We start from the raw sequence: 17,470 nt of genomic DNA on the forward strand, positions 1-17,470 counted from the left end.
TTCTCCATTAATGAAAAAAATCATGTAAGTGTTATTTAAAATGATGATTTCTCATTGTTTAATTGAATAAAATATTCAATTTAATGCTAATTAGCAATACAATAAATCTGAAACAACTAGTGAAGGAATGGAATGGGTGATCGATGGTGAGAATTGATTGAATTTTAACTATTTTTGTCCCCAGGTTCAACTTTTGGCCAACCAAGCAAAGGTGCTAATAAAAACAATTCAAATCTCCCCCTGCGGCTAAAAGAACCGCCTCATTCGCCATTCAATTTTAGATCATTGATGGTATAAGAAAGAAATGGTTACATAACGTTTCGTCCACTTTTTGCTTACTCCTCGCTTAAATGGTAAAATTTTTTTCAGGCTCACATTCGGAAACTAAGATTAAAATCGGTTTAATTCTCATACCTTCCTTTTTAGCTATGTAAGGTCTTTTTCCTTCTTGAACTAATATTTGCTATGAGCATGGCTTTCTAGAAAGTTTTCCATATTTTCGTCGTTTTTAATCACTTATTTCTCCATCCGTTTCCGTAACTGGCCATAAATATACCAATTTCTTATGAACCTACAGTTTTTCTGTTGCAAAAACGGACGCCTGAAATCAGTTTTGCTCTCGAGAAAACTATTTGGGCCGTTGAACCTAATGCTTATATTTATCCTGGTTTAATTAGCGAGTTTGCGAAAAACAAATTCGGCATTTATATCATTTCACTTTGTCATAGTCACAAGAAACGTTTTTCGAGCCCTTTCTTTCACTTTTTAATAGCAACAAATGTTATATCGCACTGCCATTTCGTATTGAAGCACCTATTGTCACATATGGCTTTAATCATTGCCCTGAGAAGGTCTCCAGCAACAGAAAAGAAACTGTTGGCCAGTAATCCGCACTGTGACGCGGTCTCACCTAATCACCGCGCCGAAGGCGCGAATATTGGGCTGTACCGGTGAGTTAAAAACTCACTCCACCCAGGCATTTGACATATGCAATTAAATAAATGGCGCATGTGTATCATTGGCAGTATCATATGTTGTTTCTGTGAAATAAGAAACTTAAATCCGATAAATTTCAGGCAAAAACAACGATAATTTGTTAACACAATGCCATTGAATTTCAATTAAAAGTAATATTTATTCCTTTGCTTTTTTATTTCTTTTTCTTTTCCCAACCTATGTGGTTGCATTTACTTTTATCTTTGAACAGTACATATTTATGCACTGCAGTGAATTTTAAAGCAAACAGAAAAGAGTGAATAAACTTTCAAAAAAGGACAACTTAACTTAAAGTAATAACCTATGATTAGAAGGAGGAGGCATACGAAAGACTCATAGAAGACGCGTGAATCATAGAAGGCAGTGTGAATTGTTTGCTAAGTGTCTGGTATAATTGTGTTAAAAAGTGCCATCAGCCTGGGCGATAGGACAGATGTAAGGAGTTAGAGGAAGAAGTTGTTGATGTAAATGGAAAGATTTTTTTTCTCGTTAATGCTGTGCAGTGAAGAAAGATGGGAAGAAATGTTTGAGAACCAAGAGAGTAGTTCTCGATTCTCATCCGCAATGTGACGCGGGTACACCCAGAATCTGTAATTCGCGTAGAGATAATACTTCTGGACATAATGTACCGCGAAATTTTTAAACTATTGGCGAAAAAATGGGCACTGTTATCATTTGGAAATTGGTGGCGGCGGGGTAAAGTCCTCGCCTGCCAAACAAGAGATCTCGGGTTCGAGTCCCGCCTGTGTAGGTTACTCCTACCCGTGGCATGGTCATTCGTGCACGCGTAAATGTTATCTTGCTAAAAAAAAACGATATGAAAAGCCAATGTGAGCTGTTTTTGGTGTTATTGGAAAAATGAAATACATTTTTTAATTTAGAAAAATGCTTCTCTTCTTGCTTGGAGACCTTTGCAAAGCATGAGAGGTGCACATGGATGCGTGGAAAATGTTTATAGAAACGATTTCTGTGACTTTTAACTGCATACATTCGGGAAGGGAGAGAAGAGTCACCTATTCAGGTGCGGCTTGAAGGAGAATGGGTCACATGATACGGCCATGGAGGGCACAAGGCCACGTGTCGGTACTCGGCAAGATCAATGGAACTGGGCATTTACCAAGGTATTTAACTGGAAACAAGACCAATAAATGGTTAGCATAATGTCTCGAATTAAGAGGGAATTTATTCTCGGCCTCGTGGTGACTGCGACTTTTTTTCGCTATCGTTGCTCAGTATGATGGTCCTTCACCAAGTGGGTGGTCGGGAGGTGATTGGAGCACAATTGCGGCACATTGTCTGGCTAATTGCAAAAACGCAAGCTGCGGAGGCTTAGCTACACGTAATTATAGACGCAGCATGCCGTTAAGTGAGTAACCAATGAGGTCCCCGCAGTTACGCGAGGGTTGATCCATCTCATTCCAGGGAAAAGTCCGAGTAATCATTTTAGACCAGTAAAAGGTTTTATGAGGAAACACGAAAGATGAGCTATTCATGAAACTTTATGAGAAAAGGCATGTTAAAATCATGTTGTAAAGTGGAGACAAAGGTAATTGTTGATTGCAATACCTAAGACGGCTTTTCCAAAGCCCTAATGTCCATATCCAAAATGTGGCCTAATATAAAGTCAAACAATTAACAATACGCATGCGGAAATACTGATTGAAGACTGAACTCAAAAATAATTACGAACAAATCATTTTTTTCCTTCCCAGATATTCATTATCATAAGTTATCGGTTCACTTAACAGTTCGATACGAAAGTTTTCACTAATTTTTAATTTCCTTTTCGGTTTATTGTTTTGCATCCTCTTCAATGAACCGTTATTCAGCTATAAACGATACTTATTGCCAGAGTAAAGAGTGTAATGTAGTAACTTCAAATTGATGAAAGGTGGTGGCTCATCAGTCATTTGGTTGTGCAAGTCGGCTTAGTAGTATTTTATTTCTAGAGATGACAGCATCTACCGTTATTACATTAGGGATTGCTTTTCTCTGGAGCTGGAAACGTGTTTAAATCTTTCCTGCTTATCTTCCGTACATCATCCGCAGTAATTCGTCTTTAATTAACATGTCCGATAACACTGTGATGCCCTCAGTAATCGGAGATAAGAGTGCGTTTGCAAACGTAAATGTATATCACTAATCTATATTTCAAACACTTTGTTCCAATAAATTTTTAAGTAAAATTTTGTTATCAAAAGTTTCATTTTGGCTGATGCAATTCACTTAAATAATGGCTATCATCTCCAAATTTTTCGTTCAGCCTCCCAAACGTGTACTGTCACGATCGCGTGTTATGCGTGTGTTTTCACAATCAAGATCATTTTAGGGTTGTTGTAGGTAGTTGAAACGTCATTTAGTACATAGCTCTGCACAGATAACCTATCTGTAGAATACATTCTTCGAATGAAATTGAGATTAAATTCTTTACTAATTGGATTCCCTGTCATCTCAGGGCCAGGGCCTCATCTCCATGCCTCCTCTTGCTACCCCCTCCAAGCATCTAGCGATACGAATTACATCGTCCCGCAAGTCTTCTGTAATCAGGGGTTGATTAAGGTCGTCCTTTCGAAAAGGGAGGAGTTCACTACTTTCCGCCGTAAGGTAATATGCGATAGTAATGAATAAATCAATGCCTTTCAAGGATAATGCGCTTGCTTGGAAACATGGCTTCTAAATGTTCTCCAGTTATCTTAGAAATATTTTGTCAAGCTGTTGAAATAAACACTTGGATTGGATAGCCACCTCAATGATATCCATCTTTCCTATTTCTCTGGGAATTACGGTTAGGGCGAACGCCACCCCCCCACCAACCGTAATCACCCGCTGCCTTTAAAAAATTGCAGTTTCTTTTTCATCATAGCATAAAAATTTAACGTATTGAAAATTTGATTCGAATCTCTTTTTCCCGCTCCCTACATTCCTTCTCGACAACATAAAAGCAAAAAAAGAACACGAGGACCGGCAACAAAGACTTTGAACCGGAGGCTAAAATTATGGCGTTATATTCCCATGGGGATATGTCTATAGCCATTGATTGGTATCTTATATCCGTTTGCCGACAAAAACCAACATCTCCGCTCCATTTCCTCGGTTGGAATTTGGCTCATGAGTAAACTATTGAAATATAACATTTAATGGGAGGACTTTCAAAATTACGGCGAGTGCCTGACACCTGAAGTTAGGCAACTATATAAAATGGCTATAGGAAGCATAAAAATTTAGCGTAATAAAAAACTTTGCTACGCGTAATTTTCAGTCAGGTATTTCCTTTATGTTAGTTTCATCGGCCTAATACATCAAATGATACAAAAGATATGCTCCCTTAAAAATTAAGATAAATCATTGATATGGGATTTATTTTATCTAACAAGAAAGATTAAATAAAGAATACGTTTTAAATTGATGAATTTCAAAGAAAACGGTCAGTTTAATTATTTTATATTTCATTAGTATGATAGAATCGTGCACCTCCAGTAACTGCGAACGCTAGAACTTTCACTTAGTGGAACGGGAACTCTTGACTCAAATAAAACTTCATTCGAATCTCTTTTCCCGCTCCCTGCATTCCTTCTCGACAGCATAAGAGCAAAAAAATAACAAGAGGACCACCATATGACCTTTAATAGCTGCAAGTCACTTGGGAATATTTTGCGCCCGCTTCGTAGTGAGCATGATGTAGAACTGAGTGCTGATATATTTCCAACATATTTTTGCTGCTTTCATGACAAATACAGACAGATGGAATGTAATCCCAGACTGGGGTTAAGTATGGTACAAATTTGTCACCTAATATGTTAACAAGCAGAACACCAATTAGAAACCATATTTACACACTCAATCATTGTGAGTGATTTAACTCGAAGGTTGGTTAGGAAAGGAAAGGGTAAAGCTCACCTCTAACTTAGCCATAGACGTATGGATATCACACATTCAGGGTATGGGCTCCTTTTCTTGAGTAACCTCGCTCTTCGAGAACTTTTTTGGGCATTCCGGAAAGCTTGAACCGGGATATGAACCTGGGTCCCTGAAATAAGCGGGCAAGCGCCCACTAGGCTAACACTCTCCCTTAATCACCAATTTAACAAACAGAAATAAATTCCATGAACACAAGATCAAGACCCCAAATACATTTTAATTGATAAAAAATAACACGTTATGGACTTAACATAATTCTTAGACTTATGTTTAGTCCATAACTCTAGACCTGTCATTAAGTCCATAACTCAATGAAAATTTTCAGGCTCTCCCTTTAGAGAGCTTGGGTACATTCTTTCCGGCATTTACTCCGAATTAGTGACTGCATGGTGGCCGATATTTCGCTGGAATACTTTCCCAATATCATCACGGCTGAGATTAGAGCAATGCCCGATCAGTACTGGATAAAGTACAGTAGGGGAATGAGGGGCATGAGTACGCATCTAACAAACAATTATGAACATTATGCATTCAGGTTCAAGCTATTATTTTTATTTTTTCACAATTTGTCCCCTGTTTCATGTACTACAATACTTATCTTCCCTTGCAGCAGAAGAAATTAATAACTGGAGTTATTCGGCAAAATGTAAGAGAAAAACAAATAGGAAACTTGCCCCTCACGTGGAGCAAGTGCCCTCCTTTTTTGGGGCGATAGTCCTAATCACAGTTTTCACATGTGAACTTTCTCTTTCCATAAAATGAGCTGCAACGTTCTTTCCTCCATGTTTTACATTCATAACACATTATCCAATAAACAATTGGCGAATCTGAGTACAATTTTCCACAACCTACATAGTCATAATCACTTTTTCCTGTGAAGTGAATGCCCTGTTTGCCGTTCAGAAACCGCCGCTTAGTACTACAACTCTTTACTTTCTTTTTAGATATCTTCACAATCTGGGTGTTGGGGGAACTGGTAAGAATTTCAGATCAATTAGAATTTTTACGCCGATTTTACGCTTGCAATGCTTTTGGATATGGTCTAATGCTCTCATGAGAGACATGTGCCTCCCGATTTCTGCTAGGCAATGTATTATTGTAAGTTGTAAGCAGTAAATAGTAAGTAGAGTAAAGTACTCAAGGTGGAAGGTTGTATGGACATGAATTTGGAAAGGGAGTATGAGGAAGGAATATTTGAGGGTAAAAAAGCTTCTTCGCCTTCCATGACAAAACTAGATCATCAGTAGCGAGTTTTGGATCTCCCTTAAAATGTTTCAGCCAGTCATTATAAATGTCTAAATTAATGAATACCGAATCTGTCGTTAGCAAAAGAGTTCCTGGAGGTGCTCCAACTGCAAGCTTATTTTCAAACACTATCTGAGAAAAATAAGAACTGGGGGAATGTACACTCATGCCTGTCCAAAGGTAGGTCGGACAACAACAGGCAGTATGATGCATATCAACGAATAAAACGCATATAAAATTCTAGAAATAGGTAATATTTTTATAATTCCCAATCATTGCATGCTTTAAGTACTTTTCCACATACCGTCTTAAGACGTTAACGCAGAGGCAATCTCCAAAATTTGTTATCCTCATGCTTCCCAATATGTTTTTCTCTTACATTTTCCGCATTTCATTTCGATACAAGTATTAAAAAAGTAAATATAATATTTATGGCAGAAACAATGAAGTCATAGAAAAAGCAATCCTATTGAGTGGGACAGGAGTCAGCGCCCGTGGGGCAAGAGTCGGTATGCGGACACTTGCCCCAGGACTCTTGCCCCTAATAGCACTTGCTACACCTAATACGCCATAACACAACCACATAGTGGGCTACAAACCTGCTGACTGCATGAATTTTTGAGGCAAAGAATACATATAAAGGAATACTAGAGAAACGTAGTAATTAAATAAATACCAAAAGCACATAAAAATTACGCGGCCCTACATATTAGATAAACGTTGCGTAATGATATCTGGTGATTTTTCCGGGTATTCTTCCGCGCTTATCCATATCCAAAATGGATAAACGCGGAAGAATACCCGGAAAAATCACCAGATATCATCATAATCTCCGCGGAAGCCTACTTGGAAACGTTGCGTAAAACTGAAAAATAAGAAAAACTCACATTCTGTCGTTCGTTGTCTTCCACTGAACGCACCCCTGTGTTACATTCGGCCACGTCAATGAAATTGATTGACTACAAGTGGCATCATCCAGGTATTAAGAGAAATATTCCGGAAAAGGAATCTTGCCCCATGCGGACTCTTGCCCCTCACTCCCCTACTGGTCAGTAGATGAGAGCAAGATGATAACTAGGAAAAGCATTTTGATATTTTGTTCTGGAATTTTGGTTCACAACCTTATAAACGTATTTCAATTCAAGGTAACTACACGTATTGGTTTACAAAACTTAACTTCAACCCCATTAATTTTATGCGAAAGGCCAGAAAACGTTTGTCTGTGAATGCTTGAACTACCCAAATGATTAAACTGCGCTAAGGTTTGTTATTTTACAATTCGTCGACGGTCTTTTCTACATACGAACACAACTGCCATCTGTAGGCTCTCGTTTCCTACAACACCTCCAAAGCACACCTGAGCTACGACATAGTATCCACTTAGAGGAAACATTTGTTTTTATGGAACATAGGAGAAATCTTAGATATGCCTAGCTTTCTAATGCAATCTAGATAGGTATATCGATAAAGATAAAAGAACCGCGAAAACATTTGATTTGCTGAAGAAGACCGATGGTTAAAGTCAGAGCAAAAACAGGGCACAAGTCTCGTTGGTTGGTGATTTAATTTATTAATATTTCTAACGGTTCTCAAATAATTTTGAATGAAAAACTATTTCACTAGAAGTACCTTCCATCTCTAATCACTGAAATTAATCCAGCTGGGAGGGATTTGTATCAGATAAAGACGTTTTAAGAAGTTAGAGATTTCAAATGAAGAAGAGGTGAAAAATACGTTTGAAAGACCAGCTTAATACGATATGACATAGTCTTGATAGCAGATTTTTTGACGAATTGCCTTTTATTAACATGATGGTCCTTCTTCCAAAATTACTCTAAACTACATACTTAATCAAATTGGCCCTGGAACTTACATTGTTTCTCCCACGTATATTGTATCGTGATCATCATCATGCACATAAAAATGTAAAAAAAAACATTTTTTTATGGCTAATCTCTGAATTTGGTTGTCTGAAAATGGAGCAAAGTGAAAGATTGGTCCTTCAATAATTCCAAAGCTACAGACAGTACAAAATAGAGTAGTTTCCTTCATCAAAGAAAACAAAAAGCATTGATTGCGACTCGTTACCCAACATTAGTTCCAGCCCAAAGTTCCCATTTGGGAACCGATTAATAAAAATTCATGAAAATTATATTTCTGTGATTACTTATATAGCTTTAATGTCGTCACTTATGTTGACGTCAGTGGCTTTGTTTTTATGAACCTGCATGCCAATTGAGCCTTACTTCATGAATATTTTATCATTGCTCTTCCTAAGAAATCACTTGTCTGATGATTAGGCCCATGATTGAACTTTGATTTTAATGTCCTCACTGTTGTTGACTTCAATGGCCTCGTATTTATGAACTTGCATGCCAACTGAGTCTTATTTCATAAACATTTTATCATTGCTCTTCTTAAGAAACCACTTGTTTGAAGATTAGGCCCATGATTGAACTGTGACTTTAATGTCGTCACTTATGTTGACTTCAATAGCCTTGTATTTATGAACCTGCATGCTCGAGACTTATTAAGAGGTTATTACAGTTAATTCCTGAGACAAATAATGGAAAAGACTGCAAGCAAAATTCGAATACGTGAGAGGCTGAGCTGTGAGAAAAGAAAATTCAGTTACGTTACAGTTAAGAGTTATATAAAATATACAGTTTTGGGTATCACAGAAATGCGAGACAATTAGCGAAAGATCTATTAAAGAGGGATGATTGTCAGGCAAGAAGCCAATAGACGTCAGGGATTACTATAAGGAACAACGCAGCCTATATTCGGCATATGAGTTACAAGTAAACAGTTCACTCTATCACCATCGCGCTGCTTACATTTTTCGCCGGTAGTTGGCGTCTTCCGGGCTGGAATCGCGAATAGGGATTTGCGAGTAGGAATTTTGACCTCGAGTCGAGTATCGAGTCGAGTTGAAAACTACACACGAGTCGAGTCGAGTATGGTAACTCGTGAACTAGGCTATACAGTAAAGCATGTTCCAACGTATTCTCATTTTTTCAATCGCCTTGCGAATTTTCTATTTTGAATGCTTAGCTTGATATAAAATAGAAAAGATAACGAGGACCGTTGATGGTAATTGAATCACAATTAGGAGATGAATGAAAATTAATGTGCCTTAAACAGTTCTATAAGCACAATTGAAATGAATTAACTTCTAGAAATATGCCGTCAATGTACGAATTCAAACTGCGCAGAGGAACCCTGAATAAAGATATTTGTACAATTGCAGCTAAGATTGTGTTCGTAAATATATCATGTAATATTTGATCCGTTCCAATTCTCATGCAGAAAAACCAATTATTCTACATGCTCAGGCAGCAGGTTTTGACGTCTCCACGTTACAGTTTTGCTGCCTACCGAAAAATGTCTTCCGCAACACATTTGTGTAGCTAGACGAGTACATTCTTTCCAAAGTTGCAAGGTTTGGGAACCTTGAGAAATTTTATTAAGAGTTATATCAACGATTTATGTGGAGCTTGAATATTAATGACATTTTAGTGGACGAAGCGAACGAACTCTATAACTAAGCTTAAACTTTATAGATAAAAAAAAGAAGTGTTCTTTATTTCTCACTTCGTTTAATCAACCATATGCTCTATTTTCTGTTAGTTCAACGCTACAAAGGAAAAAAACAAAATTAACATTGGACGTAGGTAGTGCTCAAAAAGGCTAATAGATGGCACCACTTGTGACGTAATACATAGGGAAAAACACTGGCATTGCCAGCTGAAACGTAAAAGTTACATTTTACATAGGAATCCTAACAATTTTTACGTATTCCCTCGGCATTTGAGTGAAGAAAGTATGTTAGGGTATAAAATCATCGCATAAGAAAGTATGAGCGATGCTGTGGTCCACTCCATTTGCTCCGGATACGCCGCGGGGGTGGAATACGAAAAGGTATTCGGCACCCACGGCGACTACTATAGTTGTCGACTGCTACGAATACAAAGCTTAAATGGCATTAGAACGACTTTATAAACGACATTACTCACTAGTTTCATGATAGCGCTGTCTGTCGGCAGATTTCTGAACTTACTGGCCCTGACAGCCCTGTAACCGAAACGACTCGACTCGACATTCGTAAAACTACTCGAATCACTCGAGTCGTGTACCAACTACTCGACTCCACTCGAATGTTCGAGTACTCGCACATCCCCACTTTTTCATGCAAATAAAGTGAAGAAGTATTTCTTAAAGTGAATCGCATGACTTGTGCATACATTGGTCATTAATTATACCTTTTCAAAATTGGTTATTTTCACCATCTCCGCAGTGAGTATGCGGTTTATTCGATATATTCCCTACACTCGCTCTTCAGTGACAAATGCTCATTTATTCCAAAGATCAATATACACTAAGTTGTTAAACTTAGCTTTTATGTCAATTCTAAATTTATTTTTCAAACAGTAACAAAATTTTGCGACGAGTGCGGGAACGTGATTAAAATCGCATTAAAATTTTTCTCGGGTTTTCGTTCATAATAAATCTTAATTGGTTGTAAAATATATAGGATATGCCAAAAATAATAAAAATCAGTTTGTACGTTACTCCGGCAAAAAATAATAAAAATCATTTTGTAAGTTACTCCGGTCTTTAAAGGGTTAAAATGGCCTCCGCCAGGAAATGGTACTTAGAAATTTATGACGATGGCAGTTTTTCGTTCTTCACGCATAATAGTTTGTGCGATGCAATTATTTATCATATTTTAAACTAAACAGCGACCAATTTAATATACTGTGCCACTAAAATGGATTATCTTTTTACGCACGTAATTAATTTTAAAATTTGGTTCTTGGTTTTCATTCGACTTAAAATTACAAAACTTTATTCAAGGAATTAAATAAACCTGAGTAGAAAAGTATTAATGCCTTATATGAAAACGGCCAAAGGCATTTCAAGCTCATTCTGAGATCGATGCGATGAGTTGGTGACGAAGTTAGAAATTCAGAGAAACAATGGTAAAATTTATTTCTGTAATAGTGCGAGATTAAATTTGAGTGCCCTTTTTATAAATTCATTTAAAATTCAAGTAAATATCTGCTGGTTTCAACCGCTGATCTCTTAAGAACTGCCTAGTTCTTCGAATTAAACAGTCCTGCATTAATTAGGTCTCACGTAAAATAATAGGCGACTAATTTTCTTCTTAAAAAAGAATGGAATGTAATTACTTTCGCCTTCTATTTAAATTGCGACACGCAACTACTAATTCCTATTGACGCTGCTAATTAGTAAATGCTCCAATAATAACCTTGATTACACCCTTAGAGGTGTTAATAATCAAAGGAAGAAGTTATCCAGAGATTCACAATGCAGTATGAGCAGGTGAATTGGATATGATGATTGACCATTGATACATGGAATGTTTATTTATTCACATGGGGATATTGCGAATGAATGTCGTTCTAAGTATAAGAGATAATAACATCCTTTTACCAACAATTCTTCTATTGCCTCGAAGATGCTGAGCTTGATTCGATATGCAACTGAGATATGAGAAGGAAAATGAATTCAGACTTCCCTCGTTGCCACGCACTCGGTTGCGGTTGTGCTTGGCTGTGTTGAGAAGTAAGACTCAAGAACATAGGCGTACCCCAGCGAGGGGCAGGGGGGGCAGCTGCCCCCCTGGGAGCAAAAATCGCAAAAGACTTCAAGTAAAATCAGTACTGAGTTGAAACAAATGCATTCAACATATTTTCTTTAAACCCATGAAAGATGATATGTACTAGTATAAGATATGTAACTAAAATATAACTATTTTTTCAAGGAAATAATCTCATAAACTACTGTCACAACTTGGCTTGCCCCTACGCTAGACCATGGATTGCCCCCCACCCTAGTACGCCCTTGCACAAGAATATCTCTTGGACATAATGATTCCAGAAAATTATTCCCCCAAGCTTCCCCACCGAAAGTTTCACATCTCATTCATCAAGGGGATCGTTTGACGAAATTTAGCTGAGGTGGCAGCAGAAAAAGAACAAGCAGAGCAACCTATTGTCACTGTTAACTAGTAAATATTCCAATGATATCCTTGATTACATCCTTAGAGTTGTCAGCAATCAAAGGAAGGAGTCATCCAGTGATTCACAATGCAGTAAGAGCAGGCGATTGATCAGCGATACATGACATGTTTATTTATTCACATGGGGATATTGCAAATGGATGTCGTGCTATGAGAGCTATTTACATCCTCCTTATACCAACCATTCTTCTATTGCCTCGGAGATGCCGAGCTTGATTCGATATGCAACTGAGATATGAGAATGAAAATGAATTCAGAGTTCAGTCTTGGTAACGCACTTGGTTGGAGTTTTGCACGAGGATGATCAAGAAGATCTCTTAGGCATTGCGATTCCAGAGAATAATTCCCTTTAAGCTTCCCCACCGTTACATCTCATTCATCAAGGGGACCGTTTGACGAAATTTGGCTGAGGTAGCAGCAAGAAAAAAGAACGAGCAAGAACACGATCGTGAAATTACGGACACGTGATCCATGCCCTTAAAAATAGAGTCCCGGGAAAGGCGAAGCGGAGCCAAGGAGTGGCGTGCGGAGCAGCATTGGGAACTTGTTCGGCTGCAACTGCGTTGTGGGACGACCCCATCCACCACCCACCATTGTCTTGCTCGCGCGCCGAAGATGCGGCCTCACCCCGGGGCTTGGCCCATTGTTCCCGGACCCCATGCATCAATTCCAAGCCCCACCCACGCGCCTCTCCTCCGCCCGCCTCCGCCATTCACTCGCGAGAGCCACGAGGAACGTCTTGGCGCGAAAACCTTTGCCTAAGCGGTGCTCGAACCCGCGGTCTACGCGTCATCCGCCATGTTCCTCGTCCCGTACCCTTTTAGACCTCTGGGACGAGCTCGTGTACTTTCTTTTCGAGGAGAGAAATCCATTTACGGACAGCATCAGGCTACCGTTTCTGGAGTGCGGACTAAAATAGTCGTTGGGGATTAGTTTCCGGTCTGCTACCATGTAATTCAATGTAGCTCAATCATAAGGGTTTGTAAAAATTATTAATTCACATCCCTATAAATGTAATATAATGGAGTAGGTTTTAACCCTTTTAGTTCCAGACAGTTATACCATTCTATTGTATTATATTATTCATAAATTTGTAGGTTTGCTCTTAAAAATTTATATAAAGCCCACTATGCATTTACAAAGCTATTTTTTATCTGCTTCCAATACTTACGTGTATGTTACTACCTAATGTTTCTGGAGTACGGAATTAAATGATCGTTGGACATTAGTTTCCGATCAGCTGCCAGATAATTCAATCTAGCAAAATCATTATGGTTCGCAAAAATTATTAATATATAACCCTAAAAATGTAATATAATGGAGAAGGTTCAGCCCTTTTAGGGCTAACCTATCATAATATATTAATCATTAATTTGTAGATTTGCACTTAAAATTTTATATAAAGCCTCAAATGAGTTTTCTAATGTTATTTTCATGTCCTCCTAATTATTACGGGTACATTGAAGAATGACAAATCCTAAAATACAGTCGCAAATACTTCTCGAAGCAAAAAATAAAAGGCGTGATTGTAAAAAAACCGGCCGATAGATCGACCCGCTGCCGTTACAAGAGTTATGTTATAAGGAGTGTTAAATCTCAAAATGCTATCCGTCGAAATCATTTTTACTTAATTTTGTTCGGCCCTTCGGGGCCACCCGCATAGCCTAACATTGCAAAACCACAATTGTAACTTTTTTGTCTTATAAGATGGCATGTTGTTTTATATACGTATTATCAATTTAAATAAAACTTTCTTAAACTTTGCATGCGACATAATTACTTTTATTGCGATAAAAGTAAAGGTAGCTCAAGATTAGATTTGCGCCCCCCCTTGAATTTTTTCTGTATCCGCTACTGGGCGATAATAAGGATAAATACTAGCAATATTCTGCATGCTGGATCCTAAACGTGATGTTAAGCAGGTGCTAACTGCAGAGCACTTTCAGGCAGCCAGGAAGCTACCATCTCGAAATAGGCGTTTTTATGAGAGGCGTGTACCCACATCTATTCGCCGTGGTGCAATATTGGCTGGATCATTGCCATCATAGACCTTCTCTTGTTCGATCTTCGGCCGCTAAAATTTATTACCGGTATCTCAATTATTTCACTTCATACAACCTCTTTCTAATTTCCTGTTTTCCTTTAAAATTTCTAAAAATTGAACTTAGTATCGTTTGACAATCCTAAAATTTTGATATGAATTTTGTTTCAGCCATTTCTTTCCGGATGGATACGGAAATGAAGGATTAATTAAGTTTTAGGCTAAAAATTGAGGATTAATTTTATCCTTAAGCAAGACTTTGATTTTGCACATAGTTCAAAATAATGTATGTTTATTCACCCAGATTTTTATGTAGATTAACGTCAACATCACAGATTTCACGTGCTGCAGCTAAGCCTCGCCTAAGTAGATAGAAAAGCTGGTCCCATGTAGGCATATATTATAGCAGTGACTTTTACAATTCGCCATGGTCAAAGAAAAACTGTGCACAATCCGAATTTGAATGCTGGACCAACATCATCTGGAGGGTCATTTAAATATAACACCTGCTGATGATGCTCCAGCAATTAAATCCGGATTTTTCAAGGTTTTTCTCTGGTCATGGTGAATTGTAAAAGTTGCTGTTATATTAAATGAAATTCCACTATTACCATTTCGTTCATGTAGGCATATCTTACATCGATCGGTGGCCATAAGGTTTTTTTTTCTTTTCCAACTTCATTCGACGCCCACTTTTTTGATAGAGCAGAGGTCGGTGTGATAAATAGTTTGTTAGTACATGCACGAAGTAAATTTGAAATTTACCAAGGGCATTGGATAATATTATTCACCTGGCAAGGGTGAATACGCTCCTTACATCAAGAATGACGATAAGCACCATCCAGCGAGACTGGCATGGGGATTGCATTTTTCATTTTTCTATGCGTCTCAGAATTTCTCACATCCATGAAGGTACATATCAGTATTTCTTACTGTATTCAAAATAAACTTTGTACAAATTCCCACAGATATTTTCCTCCAAAAGGACAGGTTTCATCCGAAATCGGGCATCATTAGGCCTGAAAATATGTATGGAGTTTATGCTTAACACATTAATAGATGCTCACAAGTTTTCGGCCGAAAATATTCAATTTATCAACATTTTTGCATCGTTTCTTTTATTAACACAGTTTCTTCGGCACTACTGCCAAAACCTCGTCAAAAGTGGAGTTTGATACAAAAAGGGATTGTATTAATATGTAAGCAATCAGAATAAACTAGACGGAAAAATGACCGCTACTACCGCAACTGTGACGTTTTAATGCAGACCTATTTTGCATCAAACTCAACTTCATACCCGAAGATTTTGGCAGGATTGCCGTCAAAACTGTTGTCGTCATACGTTAAAACCTGACTCACACGATCATTTTTTCTGTCCCTCAGAATGATCACTCCAGCGTTAGGTTTTCAGGTATAAAAGAGTGATCGCTCGATCCATCATTTCCTGAATCACACGGTCATTCCCACCGTCCCTTTTTACATCGCTTTTTTCGTCCCTTTCCGTGTTTACCACTGGCATTTAATTTAAAGCCAAGCGTGGCGTTACAATCGTCGTTAGAGGGCGTGCGTTATGGTTGGCCGATGGACGGCGTCAGCGACGTAAAAAGGTACGTATCGAGTGATGGAAAAAGGATAGGATTTCCATCCCTCGAGCCATCGCGGAAAATGATCGAATGTAACGGTCATTTTTTCCGCTATCAGCGGAGCGTTCCCTTGGAATGGATGGATGTATGGTATTAGGAGGCGGCGATCGAGAGCTGAGGTCATTTGCCTCATGAGGGAAGTGTATGGAAGGAAGGGTGAAGAGAAACCCGGCATCGACATTAGCCTGCTCTTAACGAAAGGCTCGATGGGGACCACGGCTTAACGCCCCATCCGACGGACGGAGTGTTGCGCTCGAAATTTCCTCCAAACAACATTCAAGCAGGGATAGTGCAATCTCTGGAAATTCTCTGCCATCGCCGGGATTTGAACCCTACTCCACGGGGTAGGAAGTCAACACTCTAGCCACTACACCCAGTGGCGCAGCGAGGGGGGTTTTGGGGGATAAACCCACCCCCCAAAGCACAGAGAAAATTTTAAGTTTAATCAATTTTACTTAATTGGATTGATATTAATAATAGAATAGTGTAAGGATTAATAAAATATCCCACAGAAAGCCGTAAGACTCACCATTTTGAACCATTTATCTTAAAATCCCGCAATTTATTAAACTCTCACCTACCGCTTATCCTGGTGGGTAATCCATACTCCCACAAACCCCGGTATTAATTGTACCTAAATCCCCCTCCCCCAGCCTTAATTCCTAGCTGCGCCCCTGACTACACCAACCCGATCATCCAGAAGGGATTAAAAAATATGATCGTGTGATTTGGGCTTTATTTGAGTGAAACCGCATTCCGAGCAACGAAAAAAACAGATCGAAATTGGGTAACCACGATGCCTTGAAGGCTTGACTGTAACTCGCCGGATGAACCAGAAATGATCCGAACACAGAATATTTGCAGAAACCAAGTATTTTATCGGCCTGCGTGCCACCCTTGTGATATTTTTGCCGGCCTCGGGGGCGGCAGGGTTTAGTCTTCACCTGCCAAACTGAAAGTCGCGGGATCGAGTCCCGCCTGGGTAGGTTGCCCCTACCCAGGGAATGGTTGTATGTGATAGCCGTTGTTATATGTTATTTCCCCCGATGCAAATGGCCTTAAATGAGCTGTTTTCGGGGAGATGAAAATAAATAAATATGCCATAGTATGCCTAAACTCTGTATTTAGATCTCTGGGTTGTGGAAGGATGGGGCCATCTGGCCTCATCCAACCCTGGAAAAATACACTTAAGTCAATTCATTCCCACCGTCCCTTTTTACATCCCTTTTTCCGTCACTTTCCGTATTTACAACTGTCATTTAATTGAAAGCCAAGCGTTGCTTTACAATTTTGCTGTTAGCGGCTGTGCGTTCCGATTGCCTGAAGGACACTGTCAGCGATGGTTTCAGCGACGGAAAAAGAGACGTTCCGAATGATGGAGAAAGGGATGGGATTACCATCCTTGGAGCCATCGCTGAAAATTATCGAATGAAAATGTGCGAAAAATCCACAGAGAAAAAAATCATTCGCCTCTACCGGGATTCTAACCCGGATCCCTCGATTTCAGGCCGAGTGCTTCAGCCAGATAAGCCACCGAGGCGTCATTCAAATTTCCACATGGAAGAATGGCGCCTTGGTGGG

The sequence above is a fragment of the Ischnura elegans genome, chromosome X (assembly GCF_921293095.1).
Source record: "Ischnura elegans chromosome X, ioIscEleg1.1, whole genome shotgun sequence".
Taxonomy (NCBI): Eukaryota; Metazoa; Arthropoda; class Insecta; order Odonata; family Coenagrionidae; genus Ischnura; species Ischnura elegans.